General features: G+C 37.2%; 1 protein-coding gene and 1 non-coding gene across 3 annotated transcripts in view; both read right to left on the bottom strand.

Annotated features, from left to right (window-relative positions):
- The window catches only part of COP1 (COP1 E3 ubiquitin ligase), a 259,773-nt gene that overhangs the window by 16,928 nt on the left and 220,360 nt on the right, over positions 1-22,485 (bottom strand). The gene's annotated exons all lie outside the window — the stretch shown is intronic.
- Positions 8,322-8,462, bottom strand: LOC121011953 (small Cajal body-specific RNA 3). Its single transcript, XR_005781880.1, has one exon.

The raw sequence follows: 22,485 nt of genomic DNA, 5'->3' as shown, positions 1-22,485 counted from the left end.
GGAGGGGAGGGGAGGGAAGGGAAGGGAAGGGAAGGGAAGGGAAGGGAAGGGAAGGGAAGGGAACTAATAGAGTTGTCATGAAATGAGATACATATAGAAGTATCCGGCACACAGTATGCATCTTGTAAGTGGGTGTTTTTAAGGAAAAGTTGCTTCTAGTTCTGGGTAAGAGTTTAATAAAAAGAAGGTAGCCAAAACTGCCAAAAAACCATGAGGAGATGAAAGGATTGTTTAAGTAATAATGGGTTATTGGATTTGGCATTAGATGACTTGGTGACCTCAAAAGCAACTCTACCTGAAGTTCAAATCTGTGGCATTTAAGGGCCTTTGCACAACTTCCTGAAGCTAACTCAGTCTTTAGAACTTTGGCTTTGACAGAAGCTTCTGGAAAAAGCTTTCTCTAATCTCTGAGGTGATAAGGTAACTCTCTCCAAAATGCTTCCACAGAAAGAATAAACGGCCATTATCACAGCACTATCATGCCATGATAGTGGCTTCAGTATAAAGTTTATTAATTTCATGCCATTTTATTCATCTATCATTAGGGTAGATATTACATGCCAGGTATTCTACTATGTACTGGGTTCTGAAGATGAGGAAGACGTGATGTCTGATATTATTACAGACTGGGAGGGTAAATGGAGGTTTAAATAGAAAATTACTTAGTCAGTTAAGCATCCGACTCTTGAACTTGGGGTCATGAGTTCAAGCCCCACCTTGTGCTCCAAGCTGGGCATGAAGGAAGGAAGGAAAGGCGTGGGGGAAGGAAGGAGAGAAGACTGCACTTCTTTTTTCAGCATGGCATTCAAGACTATGTAATCTGGAACCTCTCTCATCCTCCAACAGAGTTCCTACCCCACTTTCTTTACTTAGGTTACTCGATTAGAAGTTTCTGAGACATCTATTGCAGTTTCTTTCATCTATACTTTTGTTCACACTGTTCTCCAGCCTGAAGGCTGTACAGAAAAAGAGCCAGGTAGACCTGGATTCAAATTCTAACTCTACTATTCCTTTTTTTGTTGTGTTACCTTGGGTAAATCAGTTAACTTCTCTGACCCTTAATTTCACTTGTAAATAGAGGTCAAAAGTATATACCGTAGGGGCGCCGGGGTGGCTCAGTCAGTTGAGTATCTGACTTAGGCTCAGGTCATGACCTCACGGTTTGTGAGCTCGAGCTCTGCATAGGGCTCTGTGCTGGAGCCTGCTATGGATTCTGTGTCTCCCTCTCTCTCTCTCTGCCCTCCCCCACTCATGCTCGCTCTCTCTCTCTCAAAAATAAACATTAAAAAAAAAAAGGTATATACCTTAAAAGACTTATGGTGAAGATTTTGAATTGAGAGAACACTTAGCATATAATGCCTGGTTGGTACTAAATAGATGATGGCTTCTGGTCTTCTGTCCAGGTCTTTACCTGTCCTTCACCTGTGTCTTAAGCCTTCAGAAACCCTGTATGTCTTTATGAAGTCCAGCACAAGAGCCGATATCTTCATAAAGTCTTCTATAATTCTACCTATTAGAAGTAATGTCTCCCCCTCTAGGGTCAATACTTTCAGGAGTAATTCTGTTAGAAGGATTTCTTTCATTCAGGCTTATCCCACAGATGTTTATAAATATTTATATCGGGTTGCAAACCATCTAAATATATTTTATATACTTAGGAATATATTTTATATATTGCAAAATTAATATCTAATGAATTAAAAACAGGTGCAAGTTGTTCAGTTATATGGATTAGTGCAGGAAGTGTTGAAGATAATGACAGCAACATTTATTATTTCTTGACTGGTCATTAACCTTGAGTTTCTCATCTATCTCTATAACTTTTCATATATTTTCTAATTTTGTTCCACAATATGATGTGGAAGATACTATTATTCTGATTTCATAGAAGAGAAAACAGAGGTACAGAAAGGTTGGTAACCTGCCCAAAGCCTCGGAGCTAGTATTTAGTGGCAACAGGAAGCAAATCTGACAATCGGACTCTAGTACTCTTAATCAGAACACTACCCTAAGACAGAAGTTCTAAATGGCACATGATCCCCCCTTCCCCTGAGATGTTTTAAAAGCACAACCTTGCCAAATAAAAATCTCAAAAAATTCAGAAACCATTTTCTCCTCCAAAGCAACTTTATGGTCTGTGTTGTAAAACTCAGGAAGGCAAGTTCTTTGGAGATTTTATTGAGGGGAAAAACAAAGCTAAGACATATGATCTTTAAGACTGAGTCTTCCTGTCAAGTGACAGAACGTTATTAGTGAGAAGGCAGATGTAAAGTACACTGAAATACTATTCACATTTGTCTTCTAAAAGCCAAGAGCTGCAGCTGAGATAGTAAAAATTAATGTAAGTGGTCTGTCTTCAACAGTTTGTACTACAAGCACTGAATTTTCTTCTTAAAGTGTCCACTGAGTTAAACCTGTACATCCATTTAAATTCTCTAGGCAAACACTCAAAACGATGAAACTGGTAAATCACTATGTACAACACAAAGTATCTGCAAATACAACTCCCTAGAGGACACAGAACAGTGAGAAAGGTGGCTGAATTTCATATTCTTCCTTAAATAAATATTAATAAAGTATATAAAAATGTGAGGTAACTAGACTTCAACCAAGAACAACTCACAATCTACATCTATCTGTTAATTCCTTAATATTCTTTCAATAGAGTTTTTTTTGTCTTATCTGGCCTTCTCTTTTTTATGAACAGCTACCTCCTTTTCTCACTGCCAGAAAAGGGTGTTAATTTGGAGTTCTGACCACGGTGTCACTGCAAATAAAAGACCATACATACTCTCGGCTCTTTTTATACCAAGATTGGGGGCCTTTGCCACATTTTTTTCTCTTTGAGGTGGGATGGAAGGGTGGGGATAGTTATATTTAAAATACTTCTGGAAAACTACAATGGCTTTTCTCTTTGCATATGAGTTCATGGACTTGGTATACGGTCAAATCTGACTTTGCCTCAGGATCCTGCAGCCACAGAACGCTTTCAATTGCATTTGCCCCTTCAGCTTTCCTGTTCATGTATGATCTCTAGTTGCTTTAGGAACATCCTTTTCCTCTCCTCTGACATGAGATGCAAATATAATATGCAGAGATTTTTAACAGTTTTCTTTTATCAATGCTCTGTTAAGTCATACTGTTCAATCATCCGGTTTCCTCGACCCCTTTTTATTTTCTTCAAAACCATCCCTAAACCTTTATAAACTTCTCAACAGCACCCTCTGATTTATATACAAACAAGAGAAACTACTCAAAGTGCTGACATGTAGTTGCTTCCTCTTACTGAGACACAGTGGCTTTCCTAACATGCAGAAATCATTCTTTTATTAGGACAATAGAGTAGATCTCTTTTATCAAGTTTATATCATTTCTGGATCTCAGAATTATATGCATTACACTTTTGTCTGGATGTGATTCTTAAGAAGAGTCCTCCAACTTGACTGGAGTGTGTTCACCGACCTTAATCCAGCCATAAATCTAGGCTGCATACGGGAGCACGTGAGAGCCCACAAAAAGATACCCAAACACTGGTTCCAAAATGATCTTCAAAGATTTTTAAATGAATGCCATTTGTAAGCCCAGCAGTTGTTGTTGTTGTTGTTGTTGTTGTTGTTGTTGTTGTTGTTGTTGTTTTGTCCCTGAACTTTCTTTCAGCATGTGGTTTTTCTGAACTGACTTCATGAATATATATATATATATATAAATATGTCTAAGAAAGAATGAGCACAAAACCACAATCTATCAATAAGAGATCCTACTCTTTAAACTGAAATGTTAGTTATCTTTCCCTGCCTTCTAGAGAGGATCCTAAGGCTGAATTATTTGTTTGAATTGAATTTATAAGACAGACAATAAATGAATTTTTTGATCTTAGAATCTAAGATTCTCATTTTACTACTATCCCATTTTACTATCTTGGAGAAGTAGTAAAAAACAAAAAACCAAACTTCTATCATTATCACATAACCCACTGTTGACCACTATAGGCCAGTTAATGTGCTAAGGACTTAATATGAATTATTTCACTCAGCCTCCACAATGCAGTCTTCATGAGGAAATTACCATTTTCATCCTCAATTTAAAACAAGGGAACATGATCTTAAAGACACTTGGTAACTTGTCCAAAGCCACAAACACAGGTATGGAATAGCAAAGCCATGAATCAATACATGAAGACTGATAACAATATATCAATTGTGGGTCTGTAGCATACTGATTTAATAAGCTTATAGCATGCCTGGCCCCAACCCAAATTTACAAAATCAGAATGGAAGGAGAAAGGCATCTTAGGTGAACATTTGAAATCTATGGCAAAACCTCGACTCTATTATATATGGATGTTACATTTCAAATCTCATATACTTAAGAGTCCTTAAAGCCTTTCTCTGTGTAGAATTTGGTCCTGTATATAATCTCCCTAGAAGTATGACTTCAAGTGCTGTCATTGGAGAAAAGGGCTTGGCCACAGATCTAAGGTGGAAGAGAGTATTCTATAGTACTCTACTCCTCCCTGCCAATCCCAATTCAAGATCTGGGAGACTGTGGAGTTTCTTCGTCACAAGGAAACACTTTCAAGATCATCCAGTTAAATCCAAATCCTTTCTTGCTTCCCTACCAATTTCCTCACTTTAAGATGATACTGGGTCCCTATCTAGCATAAACTTTATAAAGACTATCATCAATAGAATGATATAGTCATAATCCATGATTAATAAAATGAGTCATTATTTTAATAAAATATATTATATTCATCATACTTCATTTTTTATTCATTTAAATACCTGTTCTTTATAACTAACTTCTATAATAAGAGGAAATGAATTACTCAGCTAATCAAAAGAACTTGCGGGGTCCCCTGGGTAGCTCTGTTGGTTAAGCGTCCATCCAACTCTTGATATCAGCTCAGGATGTGATCTTGCAGTCATGGGATGATCCCCATGTCAGGCTTCACACTGTGCGTGGAGCCTCCTTGGGATTCTCTTTGTCTCCCCTCTCCCCTGCTCATGCTCATGCTCTCTCAAAATAAATAAACATTTAAAAAAATTTTTTTTAATTTTAAAAGGACTTCTAAATTTGGTGGCTTATCATATTTTCAATTTCAAAATTCTTAAGCTTTATAATTAAGATTTTCCTGAATAATGGAAACATCCATATTGAAGATTTTTTATAATCATTCTAAGACAAAGTGGACCAGATTTTTTTTTATGGCAAACTAATGATGCTCTAGGTGCTAGATATTTCCTATACCTAGATTTATGAAAGGACAGTACTAATCAGAAGACATCAATGCATATGAAATTCAAATTTTATCTAAAAGTAAAAGAGCCTAATGCGATAATGACTATAAATAAAATACCAGCCCACTGAATTTTACCACTGGATCTGTTCTCTACATGAAAATTCACATTCATTAGAAAGGATTTGGTGGGGCGCCTGGGTGGCGCAGTCGGTTAAGCGTCCGACTTCAGCCAGGTCACGATCTCGCGGTCCGTGAGTTCGAGCCCTGTGTCGGGCTCTGGGCTGATGGCTCAGAGCCTGGAACCTGTTTCCGATTCTGTGTCTCCCTCTCTCTCTGCCCCTCGCCCGTTCATGCTCTGTCTCTCTCTGTCCCAAAAATAAGTAAACGTTGGGAAAAAAAAAAAAAAAAAAAAGGATTTGGTATCAACTGCTCCACTGGGAAAATGACCATATACACATATACAGATTAATCTATAATTTCTTTGTAGGATTTCTTCTAAGATGATTTTGAAAGGCTAACAATACATCAATGACTTAGACTTCAAAGTAGTCAAAAATCATGTCTAAGTGTCAATTCGGAAATGCATAGGCAGAAACACATACACACAGAGGAAGGAACTGGAAGGAGATCCACCTCTGCCAAGAATCTACCTCCACCGGAATCACCAGATTATCATCTCGCCTCTCTACCTCAAACTTCCTGTTTCCTGTTAAGACCTGTTTAAATTTGGTATCCACAGGAACCTGTGTTCACATTTAGAGCATACATAACACATACTGTTCTCAGGGGTGGATATTAAAACTATTTAACAACAGGAACAGGCACCAACCTAGCAGAAGAAAATTCATACAGCTATGCCATTACTTCTGTGACTGCCCCTGATTTTAGCATATCCATGGCCATAAAAGTAGATAAAATTCTATCTAGTCTTTAAGTATAACAGTAAAGAGACAATACATATTCCACCTTCTAATGGGACTTAAGTTTATATTGTGAGGATCGAATTCTGAGCTTCCACAAGGAAGAATGGGTAACTGATGGTACTAGGGCAGTGTACAAAATATGTACTTGCCTTCACATTCAAATAAATCCATCTCTAATTACTATGTCAGCTTTGATGTGTCATATATGAGGGTCACTTGATTCCTATATTCATGTATCTGGTTTGAGTAGAAGCCAGCTGTCATCTCCTAGATTTACTGGAGTTTGTAGAGGAGTAAGGGGCATATATGATCTGGCAGCAAAAGGGGGAGAGGACACACAGAACTACAGGGAAGATGAAATGGAAGAACATGGTAGCAAGCAAGTTCAAAATGACGGAGACACTGCAAAGTATTTAAGAACACCTGGTTGAGTACTACATTTCTCGGCCTCGGCTGAAACATCCCAGAAAATGATGGAGTGGTGGAGACACCTCTCAAATATATTTATAAACAAATCCTAAGATAGATTCAGTCATAAGACATTCCTTTCCCTTTTGAATTAAGCCTCGATAATATTTGTGTTCAGAATTTTTAGTAAGAGGTCATTTTAGTGAAGGGTCTTGAATCTAGATTTGAATTTCTCATGTAACTAAGCAGAGCACAAATAATACAAGTGAGTAAGTATGAAATCTTAAAATCGTTCATCAAAATGAAGACCAGAGTAGACTAATGACTTCTAAAGAGTTTCAAAAAATAAGGCTATTCAACAACTGTCTGATACAATAATTGCTCAGCGTAAGAAATATATGGGGACTTCAGAACCACAAACAAGGACAGATCCTCACACAATTAGTTATAAATAAACCCAGCAGTGGCCTGCTTACAGCACACCCTGGTGCTGTGTACCACACCTCAGGGCATTAGAAATGCCACTGCAGCTCCCTCCACTGCTATCCACCCCTCCCCTGCTGACAGAACACACACCCTGAAAAAAATCTAAGAATTCAAATTTAGTGCTAAGAAATTAATACTTAGTAGCTAGCTTTACCCCAGTAATGGTCATTCCTAAAATTTTTTATAGACTTAAAAAATCACACAACTGTATTTTGGAACAGTCACTTTCTTAATGACAAATCAATTTTTAATGAGAAAAACTTCATGGAAGTTACCCCTGATCAGCTTCTTCATCTCTAAAATACTGACTGACCTCTACTGATAACCCTGATTAATTAAGTCAATGTGGTCTCTCGGAAAAATAGTATTTCTATATTCATTCCCTTGGCTTAATCAAACAAACAAATGAAACCTATTTTTAAGACCATAAAATATCTAAAAACTAGTTAAGATGGATGCAGGAGTCTGCTGGTGGGAATGCAAACTGGTGCAGCCACTCTGGAAAACAGTATGGAAGTTCCTCAAAAAATTAAAAGTAGAACTACCCTTTGACCCAGCAATTGCACTACTAGGTATTTATCTAAGGGATACAGGTGTGCTGTTCTGAAGGGACACATGCACCCCAATGTTTGTAGCAGCACTATCAACAATAGCCAAAATATGGAAAGAGCCCAAATGCCCATCAACAGATGAATGGATAAAGAAGATGTGGTATATACACATAATGGAATATTACTCGGCAATCAAAAAGAATGAAATCTTGCCATTTGCAACTACGTGGATGGAACCAGAGGGTATTATGCTAAGTGAAAGTAGTCAGACAAAGACAAGTATCATATGACTTCACTCATATGAGGACTTTAAGACACAAAACAGATGAACATAAGGGAAGGGAAGCAAAAATAATATAAAAACAGGGAGGGAGACAAAACATATGAGACTCTTAAATATGGAGAACAAACAGGGTTGCTAGAGGGGTTGTGGGAGGGGAATGGGCTAAATGGGTAAGGGGCATTAAGGAATCTACTCCTGAAATCATTGTTGCACTATATGCTAACTTAGATGTAAATTTAAAAAAATAAATTAAAGGGTAAAAAAATAAAAAATAATAAAATGCACAACTACTAAGTAAAAAAAAAAAAAAAAAAGACGGATGCAGAAGTAACCTCACTTGGTTGTCTATTAAAACTCCAGCACACTTAACTGTCACAGATATTAAACAAAATGGCACGAAAGCAGTACTTGGAATGCTGGTTTCTAAGGCTGTATGGAGGGGAACGATCAGACTTAGTCAGCTGCCCTAAGCCAGACAGAGACCTCCATGTTTATGTAGGATCACTGCAATTTGTAGACAAAAGGTATTTTTCCATTTGTCCACATGGTTGGTTCCTGCAGGTTCCATTTTTGGTGCGCTTCAGTATTAAGAAGCCTTTTGTTATCCAGTCTTTCCTACAGCAATTTCCTCACTGCAGCAGATTCTCATTTAAATACACTTTAATGCATTCAAATAAACTAGAGAAAAAAAACAGGATTCAGACAGATAATGGAAAAAGAACCACTAAACCATATAAAGTCAAAGTGATCTTTACTCTAGGAACAAAGGTTGTAAAGAACATGTACAAGGAAAGGAGGATTGAGATATACCCCCCAAAAATCACTCACCACCTTCCCTTCATTCCCAGTGGTTTCCAAACTCTTCTCCCTTCTCATTATCCAGCCCTAATCAACTTAAGTTTCCTTGCCACACAACAACTCAAATATTATCTCCAGACACCCACAACTTCCCTCACGTATCAATATCTCTGCACCTTGGATGCTCTCCTGAATAAAGCTCACGAACAATGTGCTTGCAATCACACAGCTGACAGAAAACAATTACTTGGTGTATACCACGGAGGGCCTCTGACCATCGAGTGTGCATTTTGAAGGGTGCTATCTGCACAACCCCCCAGAACACTCTGGCAAAACCGTCTGGAGAGTTCAGTGCTGCTCTAGGGCTACCACATAACATATGACAAACAGCAATGAATGTAAGACACGGGGCCCCAGACTGCATTTCAGTTCTGCCATAGCACTGCTTCACCTTCTTGGAGACTCAATTTCTTCAACAATAAAACAGGTAATTTTAGGTGCTTCACAGAATTTTTAAAGACTCAAAAGAAACCAAGTAAAGCATCTAACCAAAAAGGAAACAGAATATTATAGGCCCAAATAAGTGGCAGTTATTAAAACACTATAACCTAAATTTCTTTACAATTAAAAGGCAGCTGACTGCAGTATGACTATCTGAATATATCAGTCACCATATTCATGATCTTATAAAATTGACAAAAAACATAAAGTAGGCTCCCTAGCTTAAGTAGACTTAAATGTTATCTTAACTCTTTCCTAGAGCACTAAGTAGCTCTTATTATGGTAGCTGCACATGTTGATATTTTTTGCTCTCAAACTAGAAGCAAGGAATAAACAGGGGCAACGCTAAATAAAGTACAATTAGAGAATAATAATACACTTGAATGGCAGCTGGCAAAATGCATTCTGTAGGTGTATCAGTAACTTAGAAACCAGAAAGCATAGAGATGAAACGGTTAACAGGAACAAAAAAGTAGGGATGGGGCTGGGAAAGGATGAGAGGATTTAGGTAAGTGGGAGAGGGAGAGCAAGGCAACACAGATTTATTACGAACAATGTGAACACAGTTCCAGGCAAAAAAGGAATAGTACTGGGCAATGAGCAAACTTACTTTTTTTTTTTTTTTTTTAAATTGTATTTTGAGAGAGGGAGAGTATGTGCATGCAAGCAGGGGAGGAGCAGAGGGAGAGGGAGAGAGTCTTAAGCAGGCTCCACACCAAGCGCAGAGCCCAGAAAAGGCACGAAAGCTCTATGCCCTGCTGTCACCACTGCCACCTTTTGAAAGACAGGTCTTTAACTCCAGCTTTAAGATCTTGATTTGCTACAAGCACTACAAGAATCTTCTAGACTGCATTTTTGTTACTGAGGAAATCAGAAAGAATCCCAGCCTATTACCCAATGTTTCCCTTGGAGTTGGTCCTTAAAACATCTTCCAAAGTGACTGACTTCCTGGGAACTTAGAAAGCCTCCTTATGTTGCTCTTGGAAGGGTTTAAGATAGTAATACCTAATGACTCCTGTGAAATGAAGAACGCAGGTCTGTAGTGGCCACTGCTGGAACACCTCTTTCCACCCTCCCAGATATGAACATTATTATAAACATTATTATAAATTATAAACATTACTAGAAATTTCCAGTGGGATCAAGACTGGATGTGCTGGGGATGGGATCTCTGCTTCTCCCATGTAATTCTAGGCTACTTAATAAAAGGAAAGAAGAGAACTATGCATTTCATAAAGATATAATAGCAACAACAACAAAATGGATGTTCCTGGCTCTCACCCTCAGAAACTCTAACTTAATAAGTCTGAGGTCTAGAAACTCGCATTTTTAATACAAATCTCAGGTAATTAATAATTCTGAAATAGATGATCAGTAAGATCATACTTTGAAAAAACGCTAGTACAGATATTAAAAACTGTCTATAGATGTTGAATTCAGAGAAAGGAGAAGTCTGCATTTTTCTGCTATTGGTTAAGAGGTTGTTGAGAGGGAAGTGGAGAGGAAAGATTTACTTGTTAAAACAAACAACAATAACAACAACAACAACAACAAAACTATTACTGAGTGCCTATTTACCTGATCCCATGCCAAGGCCAAAACAAGACCAAGATAAACAGGACAATAGTTTTTAATCTAATGAGGCTTCTGAGTTCAGTGAAAATGATCATATACCTAAAAGCTTGTTTTAATACTTTTACATAATCTATATAAATTTACCCAGTTATCCGTACTGGAATTCGAACTACAGAAGTAGCTCACAGTAGTTTAGTAGAAAACTTAATTTCATAAATGGGAATCTATGAAAATTTAAAATAAAATGAAATAAAATGAAAATCTGAGTACTAATAAATGTCCTATTCTCTTTTCTTCATGCTCCCTTTCCCACATTTTAAACTAGTCCATACCAAAGGAAAATACATGACATGGGCACAACTTCACAGAATGCAGATTTGAACTCTTCACCTCTATTTCCTTGTTGTTTTTTAATGTTTATTTTTGAGAGAGAGAGAGAGCGCGCGCGCGTGCGCGCAAGTGGGGGAGGAGCAGAGCGAGAAGGGGACAGAGGATCCAGAGGATCCAAAGCGGGCTCTGTGCTGAGAGCCCAATGCAGGGCTCAAACTCATGAAATGTGAGATCACAACCGGAGCTGAAGTTGGATGCTTTATCAACAGAGCCACCCAGGTGTCCCAAACTCTTCACCTCTATTTTCAAGTGATGTTATTCCTGCAAAGGATTCAATAAGACTGAGGTAAAGAGTGCGTTAACACAAAGAAAACTAGAAGATGTTGACTTTTACTGCATGTGGAGTTACAGGTTCTTAAATATTACACATTTTTTAAAAATATTTACCGTTTCTGAGGTGATGGGAAAAAGTAAGAGCTGTTCTTATGGGCCAACATTGTAAGACTTGAAGTCACGGGAAAATATAATGGGCTTCCTTGTGCAGCAGGAGCTCCTTGTCACCAGAAGTATTCAAAAAGTTTGAAGGACACCCCATTAGACATGTTATAGAACTCATTTCTACAAAGGCCAAAAGGTAAGGAAATCTAATGGTAGTCATCTACTCAACACTCTACTACTTGTGTAGTTACAAAACTCAGCACCGTACTTAAAAGACTTCCTGTCTAATGACATTCTAATATGTAACAAACAGGAAAGAAAAGGGCATGTGGGCACAGTGAGCAGCAAGGTCCAAGGCACAAGGGTTAATAAACAACTAAACAAACAAACAAACCATGATGGGGTGTTTGAGGGTCTTTAATCAGTTCAGTGTTGCCGGAGTGCAGAATGTGCCTATGGAAGCGGCAGGTGACCATGCTGAAGAAGTGGGTAGGGGCTTGATAAAGGAGGGTGTTAAATGTCACATAAAGAAGCTTATATTTTATTCTATAATCATCAGGACATGACTGAGCATTTTAAATAGCTCCGGTAAATTAGCCTGGGACTATTAGGTAATGGCAGGGGATGATGAAAGCCTGAACTAGCAGCACTACATGACAGAGTAGCAGGGGACAGAACAGAATATGGAATCAAAATTGAGAGGGAAATGAGATCAGATTTGTGCTTAGACATGCACAAAACTTGTTTTTACATTTCTAAGACTCCATTCTTTAATGGTCAAAACTTTGTACTTACATACATTTGATTTTAAATTTAGGGATTACTGAAGAATAGGTCTGCATTTAATAAAACTGAAAACAATCCAACATTTTTCATGTTGTAGTAAATCACCGCAACAGTCTATATTGTCTGAACTTCCACAGAAATTCCCTCGACTCGTAAGTAAAATACCAAATTGCCATAAAAGTGTCTTCACAACTGTCAGCTACATGTAAGAAGCCTGGCAAACTTCCTAGAAACTTTCCTTATCTGAGACTTAATAATTAAAAATCCTAATGGTTAAGATCCTGTCACGTCACAACTTCTAGATACCATCAGTATTTTCCTCACACTTCAAAAATTCTTGTTCCTGGCTAAATAGGTCTTGAGACTTTCGTTAGAAAACAAATTTCAGATAAATGGTTTCATTGCTACTAACAATTCAGATACTGAATTGTCTTTTGTAATTGAGATTACTTCTGTCACTCAACTAAATGACTACATGTGGTATGGCGGGGAGGGGTGATTATAGATGAACATACATTATAAACCATATTTTGCAAAAGGTAATTATCCCAAAAATGTTATAAGAAATAAAAGGCCTATTACTATTAACATAGTTCTGAAATATGCTGACAATACACAAATTTAAATAGCAAGAAGTCTAAGATAATTAAAAGTGAACGTTAAAACCCCATATATCTGTAGAAGTAATGCAAGTACTAAAAACTAGAGAGCTGAGCTTAGAGATGGAGAAAGCTGGAAAGAGCAATGCCCCTATGATTGCAAGAAAAAAGCTGAACTACTGCTAATTAATGACATTTCTTGAACCTATTAAAGAACTGAATCACAGGCAAAACAATCTAAAACCAGAAGAAACTGGCGCCTGCATGGAGAGAGAATACCAGAGTACGGTAAAACCTGGGATGCGAGCAACTTGTTCTGCAAGTGTTCCATAAGACGAACAAACATTTTTAATAAATTTTAACTTGATAAACGAGTGAGGTCTTGCGATATGAGTAGGACCTGACACCAAATGTCACATGATCACAACTGGGCTGATGGTTCTCTCTTTCTCTCTCTCTCTCTCTCTGTCTGCAGGATTGTGGGTGATCATTTCCCATGCTCAGATGCTTGGTCTCAGGCTGTGGTGGTTGGCAGAAATCAGTGATTTTTCAGAACATTGGAAGGTGCCCACAACTGGCAGTAGTGTACTTTTTGTCACTTCAAAGCACTTATGGACAGTCCCTTGCTTTTCTGTACAAGAGTCAGTTTAGGAATGCCTTGCTTCATTCCAGGTCAGGCTGCCTGCAGATGTAGACCCTTTTCCCTGCTGCCTTATTGCCAGTTACATTAAATACAGCATATGACAAGAATTGATTAATACGGTACTGTAGTCAACATCCATGCGAGCGTATACAGTGGCCCCCACGCAGAAAAAGATTCCAATGAGCCAGTAGATAGCAGTGATTCCGTTAGTGATAGTGGAAGTCGTCCTACACAATAACCCTCCTCTCTTTTGTCTCCCTCATACCAGCCACAAAGGTTTTCAAAGGTAAGTGCAGGTTAATTTGTTTATTCTTACTATTTTGTATTTTATTATTTTGTCTTATATTACAGTATTTAATCCTGTTTATATGAATATTTTTAGGTTGCAGAACAAATCATCTGAGTTTCCATTATTTCTTATGGGGAAATTCGCTTTGATATACAAGTGCTTTGGATTACAAGCATGTTTCCAGAAGGAATTATGCACACAAACCATGGTTTTACTGTATTTGCTTACCTGAAACAGAAATAGCTGGACAAGCCAGTGGGAAGATTAAGTTAGCGTTTAACAAAATGCTACAAGGTGGCTAGTACAAAAGTATGAGGCCCCTGCAGCCATAAACACTGGGAGACGGGTGCAGTATGCTCTTCCAAACTTTTCTAAAATCTTGGAAACACAACCACTTCCTAAAGCCATTGTTAAGAAAATACATACAGTAACAGTACATTTTGCATGATCGGTTACACATGCTAATTTGCAATAAGATTCTTTGTGGTATTTTCTGTTGTCCTATCTTCAAGTTCACGTATTCTCCCCTCAGATTTGTCAGATACCCACCTACTATGTCCTCTAAAGAACAAAAGCATTAGTCTGTAGAGAAATGGATGGGGAGGAGGGGTGGTCTGAGGGCACTGGTAGAAAGTAACTGCAGTTGAGGGAGAGGAACAGAAAACAAAGTGTTTTACTCTCAGGGGAAGGTCAGAAACATATGCTAGCATGACATTTAGAAGATGGGCAGAAAGAACTGTGAAGTCCACAACTCCAAGACCTAGGTTCATAGGACCAAACTTGGACTGAGGATTAATCCAAACTTCAAAGAATGTCCTTCCTCTCATAACCACCCCACCACATAAACAAGCACTAAGAAATAAGAGTAAAAAGGAATATAGCAAGGATTACTACAAGAGACAGATTTGTTCCGGGAAACAATGCAAAGAGCAGACCAAAACCTCAGCAGAGAACACACTGAGAAAAATCCTCTGGCAAAGCAGCCAATATTCTACACACAAAGTATCACGAGAATATGGTGCTCTGAGGGTAATCATAGCAACAACAAACTTCAAAACAACCTCAATCATGACTACATTAACACAACCCCCACAATGAAGTCTGTGAGAATGAAAAGCAGGCTCACCCACAGCATAAAAAATATTTCCCTCAGTACCTACTGTCACACACAATGCATGGCTTTTAACCAAATATGACAAGGCATTCAGGGAAAACCAATCTGAGGAGACAAAGCAATCATTAAACTAAATTCAGTATGACACAGATGTTGGCACTATGTGAAAATAACTATCATCAGTGCATTAAAGAAAAGAGTCCAATGAAAAAGGTAGAAAATGTGTAAGATCAGATAATTTCAGCAAAGAGACTTAAACTATGAGAAGGAATCAAACAAATCGTAGAAACCAAAAACATAGTAACAGAATGAACAATGCCTTTAATGGTATGATCAGCAGACTTGACAAATCTGAGGGAAGAATACGTGAACTTGAAGATAGGACAACAGAAAATACCACAAAGAATCTTATTGCAAATTAGCATGTGTAACTGATCATGCAAAATGTACTGTTACTGAATATATTTTCTTTTTTTTTTTTATTTTTTTTTCAACGTTTATTTATTTTTGGGACAGAGAGAGAGCATGAACGGGGGAGGGGCAGAGAGAGAGGGAGACAGAGAATCGGAAACAGGCTCCAGGCTCCGAGCCATCAGCCCAGAGCCTAACGCGGGGCTCGAACTCACGGACCGCGAGATCGTGACCTGGCTGAAGTCGGAGGCTTAACCGACTGCGCCACCCAGGCGCCCCTGAATATATTTTCTTAACAATTGACTTACTAAGTTTCCCAAGAAACTTGTTTTCAAGATTAATTCATCAAACACTCAGGTGATAATGCAGAATAGACAATTATTTACACTACAATAATGTTTCATTTACAAAAATAGAAATATAAAAAATTATAATTAAATTTATAAGCAAACTATAAGAAAATTTGTAATTAAATAGTTCTACATCCTTTTTTTTTTACTACTTCTTACCCATATCACATGAAAATTTTATTTCATATTCTTTCTTTAGATTCTCTATAAATACTTTCAGATCTACCACCAGACATACTGATTATCAACAAACTGTGAGAAAGAGTAAACCAATTATGGATGCACTCCTTTTATTTCAAATTTGGATATTTTACTCTAAACAATTCCTCCCATAAAGTTCATGTTAAAAGTTAAACATGTTTTGCACCTATTCAAAGTTATACTAATAACTCATGGCATACCCCATAAAACATACCTTTAATAAGGTAGCTGATACACATAAACCCCATTGAAACTTCTTTTCATAAACAGATTTAATATTTTTAGATGGGAAAAAGGTGTTTTTATAATCCTATTTACCTCTTCTTCCTTTTTATTTGTGAGATTACATGCAGATTATCAGCAATTATTACGGAGTTATTTTTTTCTTTTTAATGTGTATTTTGTTAGAATAGGAATTCATGAGACTTTTTTAAATTTTTAAATTTTTTTAACTGAAGTGTAATTAACATAACAGTGTTATATTAGATTCAGGTATACAATATAGTGATTCATCAATTCTATATATTACTCAGTGCTCACAATACGCATACTCTTAATCCCCTTTATGTCTTTCACCCATCCCCCACCCACTTCACCTCTGGCAACTATGTTTAATCTCTGTATTTTTTTTTTTAATTTTTTAATGTTTATCTTATTTTTGAGAGAAAGAGTGAGCAGGGGAGGGGCAGAGAGAGAGAAACACACACACAAACACACAGAATCTGAAGCAGGCTCCAGGCTCTAAGCTGTCAGCACAGAGCCCGACGCCGGGCTCGAACTCACAAACCACGAGATCATGAGCTGAGCAGAAGTCAGAGGCTCAGTTGCTTCTGACTTCAGCTCATGTCAGGATCTCGTGGTCTGTGAGACCTTTTTATAAAAGCCCAAATGTCCACCGACGGATGAATGGATAAAGAAAATGTGGTATATATACACAATGGAGTATTACTCAGCAATCAAAAAGAATGAAATCTTGCCATTTGCAACTATGTGGATGGAAATGGAGGGTGTTATGCTAAGTGAAATTAGTCAGAGAAAGACAAAAATCACATGACTTCACTCATATGAGGACTTTTAAAGAGACAAAACAGATGAACATAAGGGAAGGGAAGCAAAAATAATATAAAAACAGGGAGGGGGACAAAACAGAAAAGACTCTTAAATACAGAGAACAAACTGAGGGTTGCTGGAGGGGTTGTGGGAGGGGGTATGGGCTAAATGGGTAAGGGGCATTAAGGAATCTACTGAAATCATTGCTTCACTATATACTAACTAATTTGGATATAAATTTTAAAAAATAAAAAATAAAGTTAAATCAAAAAAAAAAAAAAAAAAGGTGACAAAGCAAACCGAGGCAGAGTGATTTGGTTAAGTTTCTCACTCTCTTAGGTAACATGAATCTAGAGTGGAAGTAATAGAAGAAAAAATGAAAGGATTAAAATAAAGAACTTCTAATACACTTACTCTGTGACTTCTTTGTTTCATTTTAAGTTTGCGAAGCTATATAAAAACTAAACTTCAAATCAAGAGCAGAAAACTAATATAATTTTTAGTAATTGGTATTGCTAGTACAATTTAATGCATAGCCTTATCAAGCCAACTTGCCAGACTACATTTCATAGCACTCATTTTTAATCATTAATATTTTGATCCCCTTTAGAAATCTAATAAAAGCAATAAGCTCTCTAGAAAAATAATCACAGGGACAGGCAAACTTTTTCATATGCTTTTAGTGGGTCAAAGAACATCCTAAAAAAACCTTGTGGGGTAGGTTACATGAATTCCAAATTTTTACTGGACAAATTTGATTTGTATGAGACAAAGCAAAGGGTCCCAAAGGACCATTAAGAGGAAGCAACTAAGCAATCGCTAATCTAATTAACACACATATTTAATAAGGAGCTTTAAAAAAAGAATTCAGTCCAGTAAAACTAGTCAATCGCATCAACTAAGAACTAGTCTGAAGTGTTAGAATTACCATCCATTCTATTTCTTTTAGTATTTCAACATTCACAGAGCTAAAATGCAAGGCTACAGTTGCACAGTTAGAAAATGGGGATGCTACTGCATCGATGTTTCCGTTTTACATGTAGGTTAAGTTGTACAATCAAAACTTCACAGCAGTGTTAGGGAAAAAAGCATCAGTCTATTATTTTTCCTATCTCATAATAATCCTTCAAAATACTAAGTTATTAGAACCGAAGCTTTTCATTAGAGGAACATGAGAGGAGCAGATGTTATTAAGATGCAATATAAATCCAAACAATAACTTCCCATTAACCTGTGGTAATTAAGAGTCTATCTGAACACTTACTAACAATGTGAAGTTGCCCAAATCAACGCAAAACATAAAGCAGTAATTAACAGTATTAGAAACATTACAATAAGAGTAAATTAGTAAAGAATATGGGAACAAAAAATGTTCAAATTTTAGGGAGATTTAAAAAAATGAACTGTTTTTTTTCTTGCCACTGTTATTTGTAAAATAGTCATATTGAGAAGTACAGTCCTCGAAAGGCGTTACAATTTGTTCAATAAGGATTTCTAAAAAACGTCTAAAAAAAATTCCCCCTACAAAGCTTGTTTCCGCGTGTTTTCAACATCAGGAAAGTTTCTCGTCTAAGGTAAGTTATGTCTAACTGGCAGAGGGATTCTCTGCTGGGGGCTAGTGCACACCCCAGAAGTAGAGGCAGTTATACCATCTGTGAGTTTAGAAGCTGAATCAAGAGAGAAATAATGCAAACCAAGGAGTTTCTCAGACAATGTTCTCATGAGTGGACCTACATGTAAACTATAGGGTCTAACGATAAGCATGTAAGTTGGGTTTACATATGGCCACTGGGCAACAGAAATCTGGTCTACAACCCCTTCAAATTTAAGAGGGAAACTGGGGCACCTGGGTGGCTCAGTCAGTTGAGCATCCGACTTCAGCTCAGGTCATGATCTCATGGTTTGGGAGTTCAAGCCCGCATCGGGCTCCGTGCTGACAGCTCAGAGCCTGGAGCCTGCTTCCGGATTCTGTGTCTCCCTCTCTCTCTGCCCCTCCCCACTTACACTCTGTGTGTGTCTCTCTCTCTCTCTCTCTCAAAAATGAATAAACATTAAAATAAAAATAATTTAAAAAGAGGGAAAAAGGGGCGCCTGGGTGGCGCAGTCGGTTAAGCGTCCGACTTCAGCCAGGTCATGATCTCGCGGTTCCTGAGTTCGAGCCCCGCGCCTGGAGCGTGTTTCCGATTCTGTGTCTCCCTCTCTCTCTGCCCCTCCCCCGTTCATGCTCTGTCTCTCTCTGTCCCAAAAATAAATTAAAAATTGTTGAAAAAAAAATTAAAAAAAAATAAATAAAATAAAAAGAGGGAAATGAAACTCAGGTAAGTTAGGTGACTTACCTACATGCAAAAAGTTAATTAACTGCTATAAGTCTTCATCCCTTTAAAGAAATAGTAGATCCTGCAAATTTAACTTCAAATATATCTCCCAAATTCTTGGACCGAGGTGAAGCTCCATCACCAGTGCCTTTGTACTCTTGCCTACCACATCTGTTTTTCTGTTAATTAAACTAAAACCACTAATCAAAAGTTGAAGTCAATCACTTTTCTTTAAGTCCTTTATATAGTTGCACAGAAAAAGTTCAAGGTTCTTAACACAGTCTAGAATGACCCTTAAAAAAAAAATTGTTCTTCATCTACCATTTCATGTTTCATCTCCCACTAGTCCTGTTACATCCTAGCAGCTCCAAACACACAGGGCTCTTTCAGACTCTTAAGCTTTTGTACCTGCTGTTCCTTCTACCTGGAAATACACCTGGAATAGATTTGCATAACTTATGCAAAATACTAAGATAGGAGGACAAGGGAGATGCTCAAATGTTAATTTTCTAACTTTTACATATTAATTTATTACTAGCAGTACTACCATTTACTGAAAAGCTACCATGTATGAGTGTTTCATATGCATAATGTCATCTGCTTCCTAACAACACTTTATAGTATTTAAATATTCGTATTAACCCACTACAAAAATGAGGAAGTAGACTCAAAAAGGATAAGGAATTTTTCTAAGGTGTCACAGCTAGCAACCAAGGTTTATAACTGAAACTCAGATACACCTCATGTCCCTCTTCTCACCTGTCAGCTCTTACCTTCATCGCCCCATCCCAGACCATCAGTGCCTGTCCCGGTTAAGAGGAACTACTGTGTAAAAACTGCTCTGTTTTTCTGGAAATCAAAATAACAGTAGATATCAAAAGCTAAAAAATATTCTGAACCCTTTCATCTAGTTTTTCCCTCACTTACAGGATTTTGTATTACAAATACTGCAAGAGAAAAGGGGAAAAACAATACGCCCCAAAACATCATGAACTTATAACTATGAAAAACTTAAGAGGCAGCCTAAATGTTTAATAATAAAAGACAAACAGTAATTCATAATAAATGTAAATGCCTTCCACTAACATTATGATGTAAAAAGAGAAAATGCTTAGATGTAACTAGTGTAAAAAGCTAAATACAAGATATGTTTATAATGTAAAACTATTTAAGAAATATAGGCCGAAGACTGGAAGGACAAACATCAAAACATTAACTGCTGTTCTGTTTACATGCTACAATTACAGGTCAATTTTCTCAATTCTCTATTTTCTAAAAGTTCTCTATTAATGAAGAAAAATGTAACACTCCACAGTAGAGACGATGAAGGGATGAAAGAAAGTCATTACGGGCCTCCTGAGTAAGACCTAACTGGATCTAGAGGCCCTAAATGCAGAAGCTAAGTTTATCCTCGGTCAGGCATCACAACAAGCACAGAGGGAAAGCTGTGGTTATTTTGATTGGTTTTGAGTCTTCTGATATATCACTTGTATATTTTAGCAAGCGTAAGAGAAAATTGAATAATTCAAATGCAAATGTTCATGCAAAGAACCAAAACCTCATGCTTATTCTAAAAAGTAATTGCCACTTATCTATCACATAGTAGAACCAAGCATGGCACCTAAACTGGGTGAGAGAATTTCTTCCTAAGGGTTTATTCACACCTATTCACAGCAAATAGTTTCACTCTCAATAACTCAGCTTGATGCAAATCTTTACACCTAAAAAAAACCACAAGACATACACAAGCTTAAAAGTAACTTATGTTTTTTATAAATCTCATCCAATAGAAAAAATACTATTTACTATTACTAGTACCAAAAAACAAAACTCTTTCACCCCATTAGTTATAACAAATGGGGGAGGGAGCGTAAAGTTAATACTAGAGTTAAACAAAGACTTAACAAAAAACCAAAAACCAAAAACCAAAATAACCCTTGAGAAGTGATTTTTTTCTTCATATCCCTAAAATGATGATTTGGAAAGCAGAAGATAAAAAGGAAAAGTAAGTAAAAGCATGCCCCTAATGCATAGAAAACAATCTCAACTCTGGTCAAAATTATGTAGTTTTCTTCATTCTGCATCTTCACTATAGAAAGACTGAACCTTATTTTTAAACATGGTGAGGACTCTGATGGAGAGTGTAAAAATCTACAGGGTAACCAGGCTTTCCCTTAACAATAATGACCACTGAGATCCCTAGAAGGGATCCTACAATTTGTTTTGCTGACAATAACTCATCCTTTCCACTAGTAAAGGAAAACACAGTTCTCAGATCTTAAAAATCCTGAGAAATTTAAAAAACTTAGAATTAAAAAGTCTTAAATCTTTACAAAACCGAAAACTTTGAGAAAATGAAAATATTCCTCATAAAACAAGGACTTCTACTGAATTTTGAAGTTGCAGGGCTAACTTATTAATTGGGAGAAGCATAATTAGCCTTTTACTCTTTTCAGAATACAGAATAAAACTGCTTTTAAATATAAATGCCCACATTATCCATTCTTATTAAATGACATTTTGGATTTATCCAAACCATTATAGTTTTCTATTAGTAAACATCAAGGATTATCACATGAATTACAGATTTGTTGTTTAGAAAAAAAACAGTAGGAAAATGCACTGGAGTATAACTTGTGAAACTTAAATTATCCTTGGCTGCTATGTATTTCAAAGGTATCTAGATAATCTGGCATGAAATAAAATATTTCACTTTTTACTTATCAGGTGATAATATTATATGAGAATCCCTAAGATATATAATAATTCTTAGCAATTTTTTTAAAATAAAAAGATAGGGGCACCTGGGTGGCTCAGTTGGTTAAGCAACCGACTTCAGCTCAAGTCACGATCTCGTGTTCCTGAGTTTGAGCCTCACACTGGGCTCTCTGCAGTCAGCGCGGAGCCTGCTTTGGATCCTCTGTCTCCCTTTCTCTGCCATCCTCCACTCTGTGCTCTCTCAAAAATAAACAAACATTTAAAATAAAAAATAAAGGGGCGCCTGGGTGGCTCAGCTGGTTGAGCGTCTGGCTTCGGCTTCAGTTTGTGGGTTCGAGCCCCGCATCAGGCTCTGTGCTGACAGCTTACAGCCTGGAGCCTGCTTCGAATTCTGTGTCTCCCTCTCTCTCTGCTCCTCCCCCACTCATGCTTTCTCTCTCTCTCCTTCAAAAATAAATAAAAACATTAAAAAAA

The sequence above is a fragment of the Herpailurus yagouaroundi genome, unplaced genomic scaffold (genome assembly GCF_014898765.1).
Source record: "Herpailurus yagouaroundi ecotype Mexico unplaced genomic scaffold, PumYag 195, whole genome shotgun sequence".
NCBI lineage: Eukaryota > Metazoa > Chordata > Mammalia > Carnivora > Felidae > Herpailurus > Herpailurus yagouaroundi.
The sequence above is the reverse complement of the archived record's forward strand: the minus strand, read 5'-3'. Positions and strand labels throughout refer to the sequence as shown.